The sequence below is a fragment of the Chionomys nivalis genome, chromosome 21 (genome assembly GCF_950005125.1).
Source record: "Chionomys nivalis chromosome 21, mChiNiv1.1, whole genome shotgun sequence".
NCBI classification, from domain to species: Eukaryota; Metazoa; Chordata; class Mammalia; order Rodentia; family Cricetidae; genus Chionomys; species Chionomys nivalis.
The window spans coordinates 41,424,891-41,441,040 of NC_080106.1; the positions used below are offsets into that span (position 1 = coordinate 41,424,891).

Here is a 16,150-nt window from a genome sequence, read left to right on the forward strand (position 1 = left end):
TGTTTCTCACCCAAGCAGAGGCAGCTGCCCTCCTGGGTTTCTCCCCTCCCAATGAACCTCTTGTGTGAGGTTTGTTGTGCGGTGTGTGACTCTGTTGCATTCCTCGGTTCCCGACTGCCAGGATCCCCTTCTACCTGATCTGTAACTGAACGTTTCCACTAAATTCTTATGGAGACTTCAGGACGGATAGTCTATGCATTTACAAACAGGTGGAAGACGCACTCTGAACCTTGACCACATCTTCATGTGTGTGAAGGAAACATGATACTTTCCCTGCCAAGGGCTCGTCAGGAGGATCAAACAAACTAATAATTCAGTTTAGTGGAATGGTGGGTTGCATACAGTTGGTGACCTAAATGTGCCACTAGCACCTAGGGGTTGGCTTATTCCTTCCTTTCTTCTCTTTAAAAATGTGATTAGATTTCATTGGTTTTCCAAGACTGATTCTCGCTGTAATGCCCCTGCCTCACCTCACGGGTGCTGGGACAACGGGCATGCACGCCCAACCCTGCTTGTCCCCTTCTTCAGTGTCTCTGAAGATATAACAGTGATGGGTGCACTGGAGTTTATTCACACCCCCTCCACACAAGCTGGAGTTATTCCCAGTCCTTTGCTGAAAATCTTGATAAATATAGTTGAAGGGATGAACATGTGAACATGAGCAAGAGAAGAAACGGGGTGAGGTGCTGAGTTCAGTCTTCAAAGATGCCTTCTAAGCCCTCAAGTCCTGTACTCAGGAGTCCCCCCATGGGTCCTGCAGGTCTTTGTCAACAGTGGGGGCAGAAGCTGCCACTGTGTCAAGTCTTGTAGTTGACAGACGGGAACTATCTCCCCAACGAGGTCCTCACACAGACTAACTGCTTTCCAGCTAGGCCACCATTCCGCCCCTCTCTTTTCAAAAGACTATTTTTGTTTTTCAATTGTGTGTGTGGGTTTATGCACATGAGTGCAGTTTCCTGAGGAGACCATAAAAAGGTCTTTGATTCCCTGGAGCTGGAGTCATAGATCTGATGTAGATGCTGGGAACTGAGTCTTTTGGAAGACTAGCAATTGCTCTTAACCACGGAGCCATCTCTTCAAGCCCATTCTTTCTTTAAAGTAACTGTGTGTATGTGTGTGCATGCGTGCATGTTTGTTCCTGTTGAAAAGGTGCCACACTGCAGGCATGGAGATCAAAGAGCAACTTTGGGCATTGGTTCCCCTTCCCACCTTGTATAAGACAGTTATTCCTCCTCCCCATGTCAGGCTAGCTGACCGTGAGCTTCTGAAGATTCTCCTGTCTCCAAGTCCTATCTCGCCACAGAACCACTGAGATTACAGAGGTGTGGTACCATGTCTGGGACATGGGTTCTGGGAATCCAAACTCAGGTCATCATATTTTTGAGGCAAGTATTTTGCCAATTCCCCAGCCCCTGACTTATGATTGCTACCCCAAAAAGTACAACATTCTTTCCCAATCCACTCATGCATTTAGAAGATATGGCTCACCCCCACAGAGAAGACAGTCAGTGGTCCAAGAGGTACCACCTCACCCGGGGAGGAGATGAAGGTCAATCCCACAAGGTGTCCTTGAGGGGGTGGATGCCTGGTGAGTCTCGGCTGAGCGGTGGGAAGAGCGAACACACAGGTGGGAGGAGGGAGGAGGGTGGAGGGAGGAGGGAGGGACTGGATCGTGATCTTTATGAAAATGTATTTTTGTAACTCCGGGTTGGAAATAGACACACCAACTTCACACTGACTGTTCCAGCCCCGTGACGTGCTCCTGCTAGCTGGGGCTTTTCCATCCGGCACATCTCCATGGCAACGGGCCACATCTCATTCATGGTGCCATCTCCCAGGTTACCTTGCTGGGCTCATTCATGACTATTGCCATGGAGACTGGTTCATTGATACAATCTTGAGGCTTGAGAACTTGGCTTTCCTGAATGATGGGATTGGATTATGGGGAGCAGTGAGAGGTGGGGGTGGCAAAGGGTCCTGGTCTGAGCTTTGGGGGAGCTAAAGACTAACCATGCAAGAGGAAGTGGTGGAGGGACATCTGGCAGGCAACCGCTACCAGTCTAGGTGTTTTCTTTTGTTGTTGTTGGTTGGTTGGTTTTGCTGTTGCTGAGACAGGACCGCGCTATGTGGCTCTGGCTGGCCTGGAACTCAAATGACAAGCCCGTCTCCCAGGTGCTGGGATTACAGTATATACCACATCCCACCCCCGGACAGGGCAACCTGTCTCTCTTTTGACATTTGAGGGAGGTCAACCAGTGCAGGTCACCTTCTAGAAGACTCATGGTCTTTTTTTGAGGTCTGTGTCTCCAGCCCCTAGTACAATGCTCAGAACAGGGCTAACAGTCTACAGGTAGCCACCGAGGATGTTAAAGGTATTGTGCCCAAACCTGTCCTCAAACAACTGCCAAACACAGACACATCGGGATGCAGCCTGCTGCACACCTTCCATCCCCATGCTCACACCCCGCCCCACTCAGGCCCATGGGAGCCGCCTTTGCTGTCTCTGCTTGCTGGGCAAGCGCTAACCTAACGTGAAACCTTCCTTTTCTACTCCGGTGTTTGAATGTGTCCCCTAAAACTCACAGGTTGGAAACCTGACCCCCAAATCTATACGTTCATGGCCTTAGAGATGTGATTGGGGTTACTGATGAGATCTTGAGGCGGGGCCTTCCACGAAGGTGCTAGTGCTTTAAGAAGAGGAAGGTAGAGCTGGGCGGTGGTGGCGCACGCCTTTAATCCCAGCACTTGGGAGGCAGAGGCAGGTGGATCTCTGTGAGTTCGAGACCAGCCTGGTCTACAGAGCTAGTTCCAGGACAGGCTCCAAAGCCACAGAGAAACCCTGTGTCGAAAAACCAAAAAAAAAAAAAAAAAAAAAAAAAAAGAAGAGGAAGGTGGATTAGAACCGGCAGGACAGCTCTGCGTCACCATGGTCCTTTACCATGCTCAATGCTGCAAGAAGCCTCTGCAGTCGCCAGCACCGTGCTGAGACTCTGAAGTCTCCAGAATGAGGAGTCTGGTAAACCTCCATCTTTATAAATGATCTGACTATATTTCCTGCAGTAAAGGAAAACAGTATGCTTTCTAGTACGTGAAATGCCATTCTTTCTTGTCCACTGAGGTGTCTCTCTTGTTAATTCTAGGGTACGCAGTGCCTGCCTGTAATTACAGGCAGGAGGATTGTGAGTCCCAGGAAGCCTGGGCTACAAAGTGAGACTCCACTACGGAACAAACAAGAGAAAACAGCCACACCCCGGGGATGTGGCTCATTGGTAGCCTCCTTCCCTCGTATGCACAAGGTTCTGTGTTTGCCCCAGCACAATTAAAACAGGCCGTGGTGGTGTTTGCCCAGGATTCCAGAGAGAGGACGGGACCAAACATCCTCAGCTACACAGTGAGCTCAAGGTCAGTGTAGGCTACAGGAAAACCTGTCGCCCCCCAAAAAAGAAAAAAAGAAAGTAAATGTGCGAATCCCATCCCATCTGCAGTTAACAACCTAGTTTACTCTTTCAGCCCTTGGAAAAACTCTTAAAAAAAAAAAAGAACTCCGAGGTCTTTTCTGGGCACATGTGTAGGTGCATGTGTGTGGCGGTCCAACTCTGGGATGGTTCCCAGGGAGCAGTTTCTGAGCAGGATCTCTCACACAGCCTGGAGCTCATCAATTCAGCGAGGCTAGGCAGCCACTGAGCTCCAGGGACCCCCTGTCATTACCTCCCAAACACGGGAACACAGGCATGTGCTACCACGTCCCTTGCTAGTCGCTGTTTCTTCTCCTCCCTCCTCTCCTCCTTGTCTTCTTCAGTGTTTGTTCTGTCTCACTCTGTCATCCCCGGCTGGTCTGGACTCTCTACAGAGAGTAGCCTCAGACTCAGAGATCGACCTGCCTTTGTCTCCCGAGTGCTGAGATTAAAGGTGTGCACGTGTCACAGGACATATGTGGAGCTCAGAGGACAACTTGTAAGATCAGTTTTCTGCTTTCACCGTGTGAATTCCAGTGATCAAAATCTGGCCATCGGCCTGGTGGCAAATGCCTTCGCCCAAAGAACCGTCTCACCTGCCCGGTTTCTTAGTTTTGAAAGTGAGCTACGGTAACAAGAGGCCAATAGAAGACGTGACTCTGCGAGAGGATGCACACAGAACACACGAGACCAACAGCGGGGAAGTAAGAGCCAAGGTGTGTAGGGCTCCATCCTCTCTGCAAACCTTCCGGGGGCCTGAGATTATTCTCCAGTCAATAGTGGAAAGTAAGATTCATTTGCCAGAACAGGTTCCACAGACATAAAAGAGCTTGAAGATAGCCTCTGTAGTCACTTCTACAGTGGGAAGTTACAAGACTGAACTGAAGTATCTCTGTGATGAAAATGGTTTGGCTGGGCCAGACATGCTGGCAACTTCACTACTTAGGAAGGCAAGGCAGAAGGGTATGGAACTCAAAGGCAACCTGGGTCACACAGTGAAACCCCTACCACAAAAGCTTGAGGTGGAAGAAGGAGGAAGAACTGGGGAGAAGGAGGAGGAGGTTGGGTATTTCGTCAGCAGGAGTGCAGAGTCGGTGGAGGCCCAAGAGGACGCTGACCACAGTGGGGACAGATCATGGGTGACAAGACTGTGCCAAGGGCAGGCACTGCATGGAGGTAAACAATGAGTGCGTCCAAGAATGGTGGATGTGGGGACCACAGATTCAAGAAGGGAGTGGTGGCCAGGATGGCTCTGAAGGTCCTGGAAATAGGTGGGTGTCACGTTGCTATGTTAGGGAGGAAGCGGGCATGGGCTCTGTGTGCTGTGTGTGGGCCACCTGTGCTGCACCACGACCCAGCTCGTGCCAGGTAGTTGGCGCTGGAGCTCTAAGGGAGGCCAACTGTGGTCACAGCATGGGCTGGCCATCTGCTCTCCGGTTCCCATGCTCTCACCGGCCTCAGCATTTTGCTAGGATGTATTTCCCAATACCCTTTTCACCTAGACAGGATTTCACATGACTAAATCTGGCCAGTGAAACATGGGAGGGAGGGATGGAAACTGTGCCCTAACAGTTTCCCTTCTTCTGTGTGTGTTCTGTGTATGCATGCATACATATTCATGTGTGTGCACATGTGTGTATCTCTTTGTATGTAGAGGCCTACGATTTATGTCGGGTTTTCCTCTATTGTTCTTCTGAGTCTGTATCTGTATCTATATCTCTTCAGTATATACACATACATATTCATATACATATATACATATGTGTGTATGTACATATATATATTTTGAGACAGAGTTTCTCTGTGTACCCGTCTGTCCTGGAACTTGCTTTTTGTACCAGGCTGACCTCGAAGTCAGAGATTCACCTGCCTCTGCCTTCCCAGTGCTGGGATTAAAGGCATGCTTACCATCACCAGACTATTAATGTGTGTGTGTGTGTGTGTGTGTGTGTGTGTGTGTGTGTGTGTGTATTTGAGACAGACTAACCTGGAGCTCACTAAGTAGCCCAGGCTGGCTTTAAACTCAGAGATCCTCCTGCTTGTACCTCCCGAATACTGGGATTAAAGGCGTGTCCCCTTGTACCTGGCTTCACCTTGTTTTTTGAGACAAGGTCTCTTGCTGAACCTGGAGTTCACTGATTGCTGGACTGATTGGATGGCCAGTAAGCCCAGGGAACTCCTCAGTATGGGGAGGTTACAGACACACCATCACGCCCAGCTCCTACATGGGTTCCCGGGATTCAAACGCTGGTCCTCAAGCTCGCACGGCAAGCACCTGGCCTCCGAGTCACTTCCCCAGGCCACGGTGTCCTAAGCTTTTCTCTAAAAGCTTAGGTTTCATCTCTACCCTTAGTTGCTTACAACTGTAGAGGATCCAGTGGACGATCCCACAGCTCCATGGATGGAGCCAGAAGATGGACGGATCCTGGAGCCCTACGTGACAGGTGGAGCTGAGCCCAATCATGCCCAGCTCTGTGGACTGTGGAACAGGCTAGAAATAATGCTATTCCTGTAAGTCACTGAGAGGTGGGGTGAATCATTCCAGCAACAGCCTGTCACGTTACAGACAAGCTCGGCATTTGCTACCGCAGTTTAGTTTAGCCTTCCGACAGACGTGGAGCAGTGACGGGCACAGGTGCTTTCATGGTGACAGAATAGAAGAGACATACGACTGGATTCTTCTCCTTTCCAAATACTCCTGCTTCATCTACTTCAAACATTTTAATTGTCATTTACGTGTGTGTCTGCCAAACGCAAGCCATGTGTGCACGGGCACCTATGGAGGTCAAGAGAGGACTTCGGAGCCCCTGGAACTGGAGTTACATGGAGTTGGGAGCCATCTGACGGGGTTGCTGGAAATCGAACCTGGATCCTCTGCAAACGCTCTAAACTGCTGATCCAGCTCTCCAGCCCCTCACCTACTCTTCAAAAGACCTTGGCAACAAAATTAGAGCCTGAATATCCCCAATCCACCAATCTGAAACCCAAGTCTCAGGAATTTAAAGTATTTCTGATCCCAAGCATTCATTCCCATATTCTCTCTCTCTCTCTCTCTCTCTCTCTCTCTCTCTCTCTCTCTCACGCACACACACACACACACACACACACACGCACGCACGCACACTCTGAAGACTGAACTTAGGACCTGTGCATACTACACAAGCACTGTATCATTAAGCCACATCCTCAGCTGCCTCAATTAAACAATTATTGTTTGAGAATTTCATACAATGAAATTTGGTTTTTTCATCAAACCCTCCTCTCCCCTCTCTCTGGTGTCCTTCTCCTTGCTTTCTGGTCTTCGTGGTCACTGAGTTCAGTTAGTTTTTTCCCAGCATGGGGAAGGGTATTTGCTGGAGACAGTGCGACTTACCAGTGGCTACACCATTTAAGGACAAGATAGGCCCCACAGGAAACTGACAGCAGTCCCCCATGGAGGGGTGGGGTCTCATGGCCCTGACTCCACGCATGAAAAAATGCTGAGGGACCGGGGTAGCCACTGTTGTGTGAGTTCAAGTCCAGAAGACGTCATTTTGCGGCGTGTTCCTCCATCCACTGGATCTCACATTTTTCTGCTCTGTCTTCCTCGAGGTCCTCTGAGCCTTGGAGTTGGTAACACAGATGTCCCAACTTAAGGCCAAATACCCCACCATTACTTAGTCTCAATACCTCAGCAGCTATTGGTTCTGTGTTAATGGCCACCCTCTGCAGTAAGAAGCTGGGCATGGCCCTGATCTTAGGTGGGGGTGGGAAGCAGGGTTTTGGGACAGGGAGGGTAGAGGGAGAGAGAAAAGAAAGGGAAGAAAGGAGGGGGAGAAAGGGAGAGAGAGGAGGGAGAAGAAGGGAGAGGGAGTTGACACTTTCCAAGGACATCCGCTTTCTCCCTGGGGTCTGTTTTTCAGGTTGACTTTGGGACATGTGGGGACAGAGACTGTTGGGTGGGAAGACAGCAGGCAGTCCATGAATCGTGAGAGTCTGGCTATAGATAGAGGGGAGTGTGAGGGAAAGATCAGGAGTGGGTGGATGTTGTGGACCAAATGTCACCCCAAACTCATTCACTAAAGCTTACTATCTGGCTGGTATCATGACAGGGTGGTGGTGGCCAGGCACTCAGGACTGAAGAGTGAGCCTTTAATTGGGATAAATTTTGCCCATTCGCGAAGATGCAGATGCTGTAGAGAGAGATGGTGGTGGAGTTGGCACACCGTGAATGTGCTTCACGGCACCAAATGCCACATTAAGGGTGGCCAAGGGTTCGATGTGGCTTGGTAGTACATGCCTAGAACCCTCCACTGAGGGGCTAGGAGCATAGCCCAGCAATACAGTGCCTACCTAGAATTCCCAAGCGAGGGGCTAGGGGTGTGACTCGACAGAACACCTACCCATGTGTAAGTCCTTGGGTTCAAGCTGCAGCTACACACACACACACACACACACACACCCAAATGTTAAATTAAAAAAGTTATACTTATTTATTCGTATGTGTGTGTGTAGATGTATGTGTGCCATGGTGTGTGTGTGTGTAGATGTATGTGTGCCATGGTGTGTGTGTGTAGATGTATGTGTGCCATGGTGTGTGTGTGTAGATGTATGTGTGCCATGGTGTGTGTGTGTAGATGTATGTGTGCCATTGTGTGTGTGTGTAGATGTATGTGTGCCATGGTGTGTGTGTGCAGATGTATGTGTGCCATGGTGTGTGTGTGTAGGTAGGAGACAATCTATAAGATTACGTGTTTCTCTCCTTCCAGCGGGGGTGTGTGTGGCCCCCAGGAATAGAACTTGGGCAAGCACCAGACACCGAGGCATCTCACTAGCCCCAATTTTATATCATATATAAAATTGATATAATATTATATCATACATATTTTTTTTCTTTTTTAACCACAATTACATCAAGATAAAAGAAATGTAACTTGCGTGTGTGAAGTTGGTGGTGACCAAATTGCACATTGCACACAGCTCCTAAAATGCCCAGGGTCAGCCTCGGGGACCCTTCAAAGCCCATGACTTTACAATTGGGATTGTCACCAGGAGAACAGCTCATTGTTCCAGGAGGTGGCAGCCGCCTGTCCAGGTCAGAAAGCAACTGCCAAGAACTCACTGGCCTCTGGCTGGCAGCCAGCTGTCCATCTGTCAGCTCGCATTGGCATCCGGAGGGTGGCAGGGGCCTGGTACCCGCATGCTGCCTATGCCTAGTGCTGGCCCCTGGGAGTTTTCCACTTGTCTGGGCAGGGGTGGAGAGCGAAGGATGTCACGCCTGAGTTTTGTGTGCCCCAGGGCACCAGCAGGAGAGTGGCTGAATACTCAGATTGGGGTAGCGCTGACCATCAAAACAGCACAATGCACACTCAGTACATGTGGGGGTGGTGAAGTTCTTCCACCAGGCAGCCACCCTCCTCCCTCTGCAGCCTTTGGTGCAAACCCTGGGTTTCCTGGGGACATGAAGCAGGTTTCTCCAGTAAGTCCACGAAGCAGTTACAAGGAACTCATGACATCTGTGAACAGGCAGCGTGCCCATGTTCAGTCCATTACCTGCTCTGCCCTAGCACTGATTTTTCATTATTATTTTATGTTTGGATACCAGGGAGGGGAAGCGGGGTCTCAACTGTGTTGCCTGACTTCAAGTAACCCTGCCTCGGTTTCCTGAGCACTCGAGACCCCAAGTGGAAGCCAGGCCGGACTTTCTGGTCCTGTTTTTTCCTTCAGCCTCCTCCGGCACACAGTGGAAGCTCACACTGTCTCTGTGACCACACTCTTGTGGATTTTGGAACACTAATCTGAAGCCGGGCCTTGTGGGCCGGCATCTTGGTTCTGCCATTTCCTGGGGACAGAGTAGGAGAGCACAGGGAACCCAGTGCCTTCCTGGGGCCTCTGCGTGGACAGGTGCATACATACATTAGACCCAGAAGTGACAGGACACAGTGTTTATCCTGTGTGCTCTGCGGGGATTTTCCAAGCCCCTCTGCGCCTTGACTCTAAAAGACTTTGTCCGCAGGTAGAAAGAAATTAATGGACAAAAAGATTCTTACAACGGCCATGGGTTGTATGAGATCAGGCTGCCCGACCGGCAGGATGGCTCAGTGGGCAGAGGCACTGGCTGCCAAGCTTGGCAGCCTGAGATCTGTCCCTGGGACCCACATGGCGGAAGGAGAGAACTGACTCCTGTGAGCCGTCCTCTGATCTCCACGTGCATGGTGAGACACGCACAAGCACACACATAAATAAGTGAAAAAATAAACACAACAGCTTTTAAACTCAGAAGTCCAGAGGTCTAATGGTCTCACGGCATACACTGGGGGAGGATTTGCAGGTGTCAGAAACAAAAGAGGGGCCCCTAGAGAGCGGAGGGCAAAATCAATGCGTCTTGGGGGACAGACACACCTGCACCTGGAGTCTGCACATTTGTCACTTTGGAGACGAGTCTCAGTAGTGTGCTTTAGACACTGGATTATCGTGGGGAACCCGGGCACAGCTGTCCTTAGCACAGGTAGAAAGGGAGTCTTGAGGAGAGGCGGGACAAGCTAGCCTGTGACCAGGGGAGCAGACAGTGGTGGCCATGGCTACAAGCTGAAGTGATTGGAGGAGCCAACTGGAGCAGGAAGGGCGGTCTCCAGAGCGGCAGTCGGGTCAGCAGCCTGTTTAGTGCCGCAGCCATTAGGATGCAGACGGAAGTAACTTCTGGGTTGGACGTTATGTGGTCCGTGAGTTTTGCTGGCACAGAAAGATATGGGCCAGTGATTTTAAGAGTTGTCAGGATGGGCAGGCATGCAGCTGTCACCCAGCAATCAGGAGACAGAGGACAGTCTGGAATTCAAAGAAAGTCCCTGCCTCCGTAAACCAAACCAAATAAAACAGAAAGAATGTTGCTAAGAGAGGACATGTCACTAGAGCATGACAGTCCTGGATGACATCCGCATCATATAAGCCGGTCCCAGATGAACACTGCACACTCTCACTGCCAGGTGTGTTCATGTGTTTGTGCTGTGTGTACACCCATGTGCCTGGAGGCCAGAGAAGGATGCTGGGTGTCCGGCTCGATCCTTTCCTGCCTTACTCCCTGAGATGCTCAGGCCCTGGCAAGGACTCCCTTTACTGAGGTTTCTGTCTCTGATAGGCAGCTCTGCTCAGTCTCTCCTCTCAGGATTTTCCACATACATGCTCAATATTACTCTCTAGTATAAAAGAAGTATACCACTGTATGGAGGGCCCAAGGCACAGTCACTCGGAAAAAGTCCTCCACCAAGTGGCCCTGCAATAAGTCACATGGGTTGGCATTGGGACCCCGCAGTCAACCAGGGATTCAATAAACATGGAGCTGGCAGCCAACATCCTCCTGTCTCCACCCCCTCAATACTGAGGTTACAGGTGTGTTTGAACGTGCCTGGCTTTTTACATGGATGCTGGGACTTGCATGCCAGTCAACATACACGCAGAGGAAGTGACCTGGTCCACAGAGCATCTCCAGGCTCTAGGCATGATTTTAAAAAGACACTCGTAGGAGCAGAGTGTGGAATGATGTCACCTGGGGTTGGGGTGGGACTAAGGAAGTGCTAATCAAAGTACAAGGTTTTAATCAGATGGTGGGACTTACGCAGGAGATCCATTCTGTACGCTGGGAACTGCCATGACTGCAGTTAGTGATGTCATGCACCCCTGACAACCGTGGGGGGACTTCAAGCACTCACCCCACTTCACCCCACAGTGCCAGCTACCCAGCTGCATCACACATGCCAGGGTGCCTGCAATCTCAGAGCAACAGTCTGCTCAGCAGAGTTAGAGTCACCGGGTGCCAGGCTGACCATGGTCGTTCATAAAGTCAGCCTGGAGTGACTACGTTTCTGGTGACTTGCCAAGGCGACCTGAGGAAAGCTGAGCTACCCTGGCTTCCTCCGATTGCTCTCTACCTGCACTGGACAGACAAAAGAGCTGCAGCACTAGCTGGGACTCAGCCAGCAAGTCCAGCAGACCCTCTCACTAAAAGCCTTGTCAAGCCATGCACAAAAATCTGAAGCCCACCTTGCAGAGCCCTGAAAGACGGAAGATCCCATAGGTAAATTATCTGCCCCCCAAAGAAGTGAAGTCAGGCACTTCCAGCTGGCAACTGGAACACTAAACCCCTGTGCAGGAGGGCATGTGCTTAACCTAGAAAATGCACAGCCTCCTGGGGCTGAGGCAAGTCCAGGAGACCCCACAAATTAGATGGGACCCCAACAGACCACAGTGTTATGCCAGAGACCCAGAATACATTTAGCTTTCCCCTAACCGGCAGGGACCCTGAGGCAGCAAAAAAGAAGCTCAAGAACTCTCAGCTGTGGTGGGGCCTCTGCAGCCTTTGGTGACAGAGATTCTCATACATTAGGGACCCTGGGTACCTGGACAAAATGTGAGTCCCACACAAAAAACACATTTTCCTCTTAGGACTCAAAGAGCTCCTTCCAGCCCCAGCAAAACCAAACACCACTGCACAAACCCAGACAGGCACAGTAAGATGAAGCAGAAGATGCAGGCCCAAGAACCAGTGAAGACAAGAGTCGGCAAACGGGTCTCTGATTTCAGAGAGTGGTATTTCCAATACCATCTGCATGCAGCTGTTTGTGTATGTGTGTGCAAATGTGTGCATGTGCATGTCGTGTCAGACACAGACACCAGGAGCTTCCTCAAGCACGCTCCACAGAATTCTTTTTGAGAAAGGATCTTCCACTGGACCTGGAGTCAGACTGGCTGGCCAGTGAGCCCCAGATCCTAGCTCTGTTTCCCCGGTGGTATGATCACAGGTGTGCACTATGACTGTCGATGTTGTTATTTGCCATGTATGGGTGTTTTGCCTGCATGTACAGCTGTGCATGCAGTGCCTACGGAGGCCAGAAGAGGGCATCAGATCCCCTGGAACTGGAGCTTCCCGCAGCTGTAAACTGCCTGACACTGGTGCTGGGAACTGAACACCCCACCCCACCCTGTCCTCTGGAAGAACAGCCAGGGACTGCTCTTAAACACTGAGCCAGTCTCCAGGCCCCGCACCTGGATTTCTAATTGGATCCCTGAGGATCAAACTCCAGCTCCACCCACATGCCTTTTCTTTTCTTTTCTTTTCTTTTCTTTTCTTTTCTTTCCTTTTCTTTTCTTTTCTTTTCTTTCGTTTGGTTTTTTGAGACAGGGTTTCTCTGTGTAGCCCTGACTGTCCTGGAATTCACCCCATAGACTGGGCTGGCCTGAAACTCAGAGAGGCCCGTGTTGTCATTTGCCACCCCCCCCACACACACACACATATGTTTTTGAGCATGGTCTCACTGTGTAGCCCAGGTTGTCCTGGACTTGTGATCCTCTTGTCCCAGCCTGCAGCCTGCTGGGGTCACAGATCTTCAGCATCACACATATATGCATGAAGTGTTTAAACACGGGCACAGCTTTATCTTCCACTGGTGGTGGGGAAGCAGCAGGGAACACTGGGAGCACCTGCGTCTGTTTTTGATCATTGTTTCCTTTTGACTTTTTGTGAAAAGGTACCAGCAGCCCTTTAACAATATGTGTGTATGTATAATGTATATGTATATATACACATGTATGTACATACAATACATATGTATACATTTTTTAAATAAAATAGCATGTCTGGTACTGTGAGGCTGGCTAAGGATCCACGACTGGGGAGCTCACAAGGCCCAGAGTTGAGCCTGCTACTATTATCTTGCTAAATGGACACACCACCAAACTGCCCCCCCGAATCCGCATCTCTATGCTCCCTGATTAGTACCTCAGACCAGCAGCTATGTTTGGCAGTACAAGGTCGAACCAGTCACCACTCCATCCTGGACGAGGGAAGGGCTCATGAGGCCCCAGCCCAGCTGAGGAGCTATAGACTTGGTGGATTATGGAGAAGGGCATGGCCCTTGGTAGCTGGACACACTCCAGTGGGCCCCAGTGAATGAACGCTTGAGCATTGAGCCATCCCTCCAGGCCCCCACACCTGAATTTTTTTTTTTTAAATCGAATCCCTGAGGACCAAACTCCAGTTCTACCTACCCCAGATACATTTTTAAAGTCCCCAAACTTAAGGGACTCCAGGTGCCTGGATGCACCCACAAGTGTATGAGCGGCATAAATTTGACGCCTCAGGTTAAGTAACAACAAAAAAGAGTGCACAGAGCTGGGGGGAGAGGGAGGCGGGGGTGGCTCTGGGAGGAATTAGGAGGAGGGGTGGGAGTCGAATATGAAAAAACTCATCGTATGGCATTCTCAAAGTATTAATAGAATACTAAATATCCTTACACAGAAAATGCATGGTGAGCAGGTGTGTGTGGAGGTCAGTTGCAGGCGTCAGTCTTCAGGAGCCTTTGAGACAAGGTCTCTCACCGAACCTGGAGCTCACCAGTTAGGTCAGGCTGGCTGGCCAACAAGCCCTGAGGATCCTCTTGCCTCTACCTCCCCAGTGCTGGGGTTACAGGCATGCACCCAGCTTACATGGGCGCTGGAGATCTGAACTCAGGTCCTTCACTTGCGTAACCACGCCACATCCCGGCACTACCCTTTCATGCATACCGGCCGGCGGCACTTCTATACGTCCTATAACGGCACAACAGGCCTTCCCAGGCCACGGCCACCGGCTCAGAACCACGATGGGCGCTGCTGGTGACCCCCGTCCCAGGCCGTGACGTCACTACAAAAGATGGACCAGGGTCAGCGTGATCAGTCCACCCGCAGGAGTGGAAACGCTGACTTGGGACTGGGAACACAGGAATGGCCAGAGACTGAAGAGACACAGCCGGAGCCGGAACGAGTGAGCAGGAGAGAGGACACTTTCGACAAGCGAGTAAACGGAGGCGCACGCTGAGGTGCTCTCTTGCTAACTGGAGAACAAATCGCATACAGGCCCAGTTGTAGCCACATCTCCGTGCATCGACGCCCAAGGACATGGCCCTTTTGGCCTGTCTGGTCTCAGAATTTCTTTCCCACTTGCTATTTTTCTTTCTTCCCTAAAGCTTCTGACAGAAGGGACGCCATGTGGACTCCGTACATGGGCAGCAGCACCCGAGGGGACACAACATTTTCACCACTAAAGCAGTGACCTTCCATTAACTGATTAGGGCCTGGTGCTCACCAGAGTGCAAGGCCTGGGGTATTTATCTGCAAACAGAAGCAGAGGAAGCATTCTGGAAGATGGCCTCTGCGAACAACACCTTCTGGGTCAGGGAGCTACGGTGCAGGCATGAGGAATGGGGTTCTGATCCCAGGCATCCATGGAAAAAGCCAGACATAGACCCCAGGGCTAGGGAGGAGACAAGAGGATCCCTGGGGCTCTATAGACAGTCGGCACTGCCAATCAAAGAACTCCAAGTTCAGAGCTATCCTGCCTCAAAATATAAGGTGGAGAGTGACTGAGGATGCCGCTGGATTCCACGCACAGATGCACAGGAACACGAGCGCCCGTGCACCAGACCCTCCCTGACGGCCTCCCTGCAGCTGGGTACAAGGTCCAAAGCTACTTTAGATTTTCACACCAGAGTTCTCAGCTGGGACATGATTGGCAAGTCATTAAATGTCTCCTTTCTTGAGTCTTGCATTCTGCATAAAATAGAGAACAGGGAGAACTCTTTTCACAGAGCTGCTGGAGGGACCCAATGAGGTGGGCCTGAAGGGTGTGGCCTCACCGGAGCTGCTGGAGGGACCCAATGAGGTGGGCCTGAAGGGTGTGGCCTCACGGAGCTGCTGGAGGGACCCAATGAGGTGCATTTGAGGGGTGTGGCACACAGGTCCCAGCCTCTGGGTTCAAGCACAGCAGTTCAGCTTTGGGCACCAGTTTGTCACCAACATGGGACAGTCTGTGAAGGAGACTTTGTGAAGAACTGGCACCCTCCCATCAGGCACACTCACGTCTTAGCAGACAGGTGAGTGAGGGCTACACACTCACAGAGGCAGCGAGGGTGTCCTGTGGTCCTGAGGGAGAGGCAGGAGGAAGAAGAAAAACACCCCTTTTGTTCCCGATTTCTTTCTTTCTTTTTTAAGAAAGCTCTAGGTGACCAACAGGTCCCTCAAACAGGACATAAAGACTGATAGGAGGTGGCGTGGGGGTTGAAGAAACAGCCTAAACAACAGGAGTGATTTACTGCTGTCAGCTCTAGCTGGGGTCGACTCCTTCTCCAAGGCGCATGCTCCAACTATGGCTTCTCTTTCCCCTGGCGAGTTCCCAGCCTTAGGGTTACGTACACCCCCTCAGAGACGTGTGCAGCTTCCTTTTCTTTCACAATTTTTAAAATTACATTTATGTGTGTGTGCTTGTCACAGCGTGTGCGTGTGGAAGGCAGAGGATGGTTTCTGGGAGTCAGCTCTCTCTCTCCACCATGTGGACCCCAGGGATTGACCTCAGCAGACTTGGCAACAGCAGCTTTACCCACTGAGCTATCTTTATGGTGCCATTTTTACTTCTGAGACGAGGTCTCTCTCTTTCTATTGCTCAGGCTGGCCTTGAACTTGCAATGCTTCTGCCCCAGTTTCCTGAGTAGCTGGGATTCTAGGAGTTTCCTTACTGGCCCAAACCATGCCCAAACATCACAGTGGAGGAGACAGCAGTCACTGCTAAGTGCCCTGAGTCCAATCCCCACTGGGCGCAGAACATCATCTGGCATTGACAAGAGAAAAACGGGAGAGCAAAAAGCATGATCCCATCTCACAGAGAAGAAAACTGAGGTTCAGAGAGGCCT

General features: G+C 50.7%; 1 protein-coding gene across 8 annotated transcripts in view; it reads right to left on the reverse strand.

The window, feature by feature from the left end:
- Cacna1a (calcium voltage-gated channel subunit alpha1 A) overlaps window positions 1-16,150 on the reverse strand; it is a 289,933-nt gene that overhangs the window by 150,440 nt on the left and 123,343 nt on the right. The gene's annotated exons all lie outside the window — the stretch shown is intronic.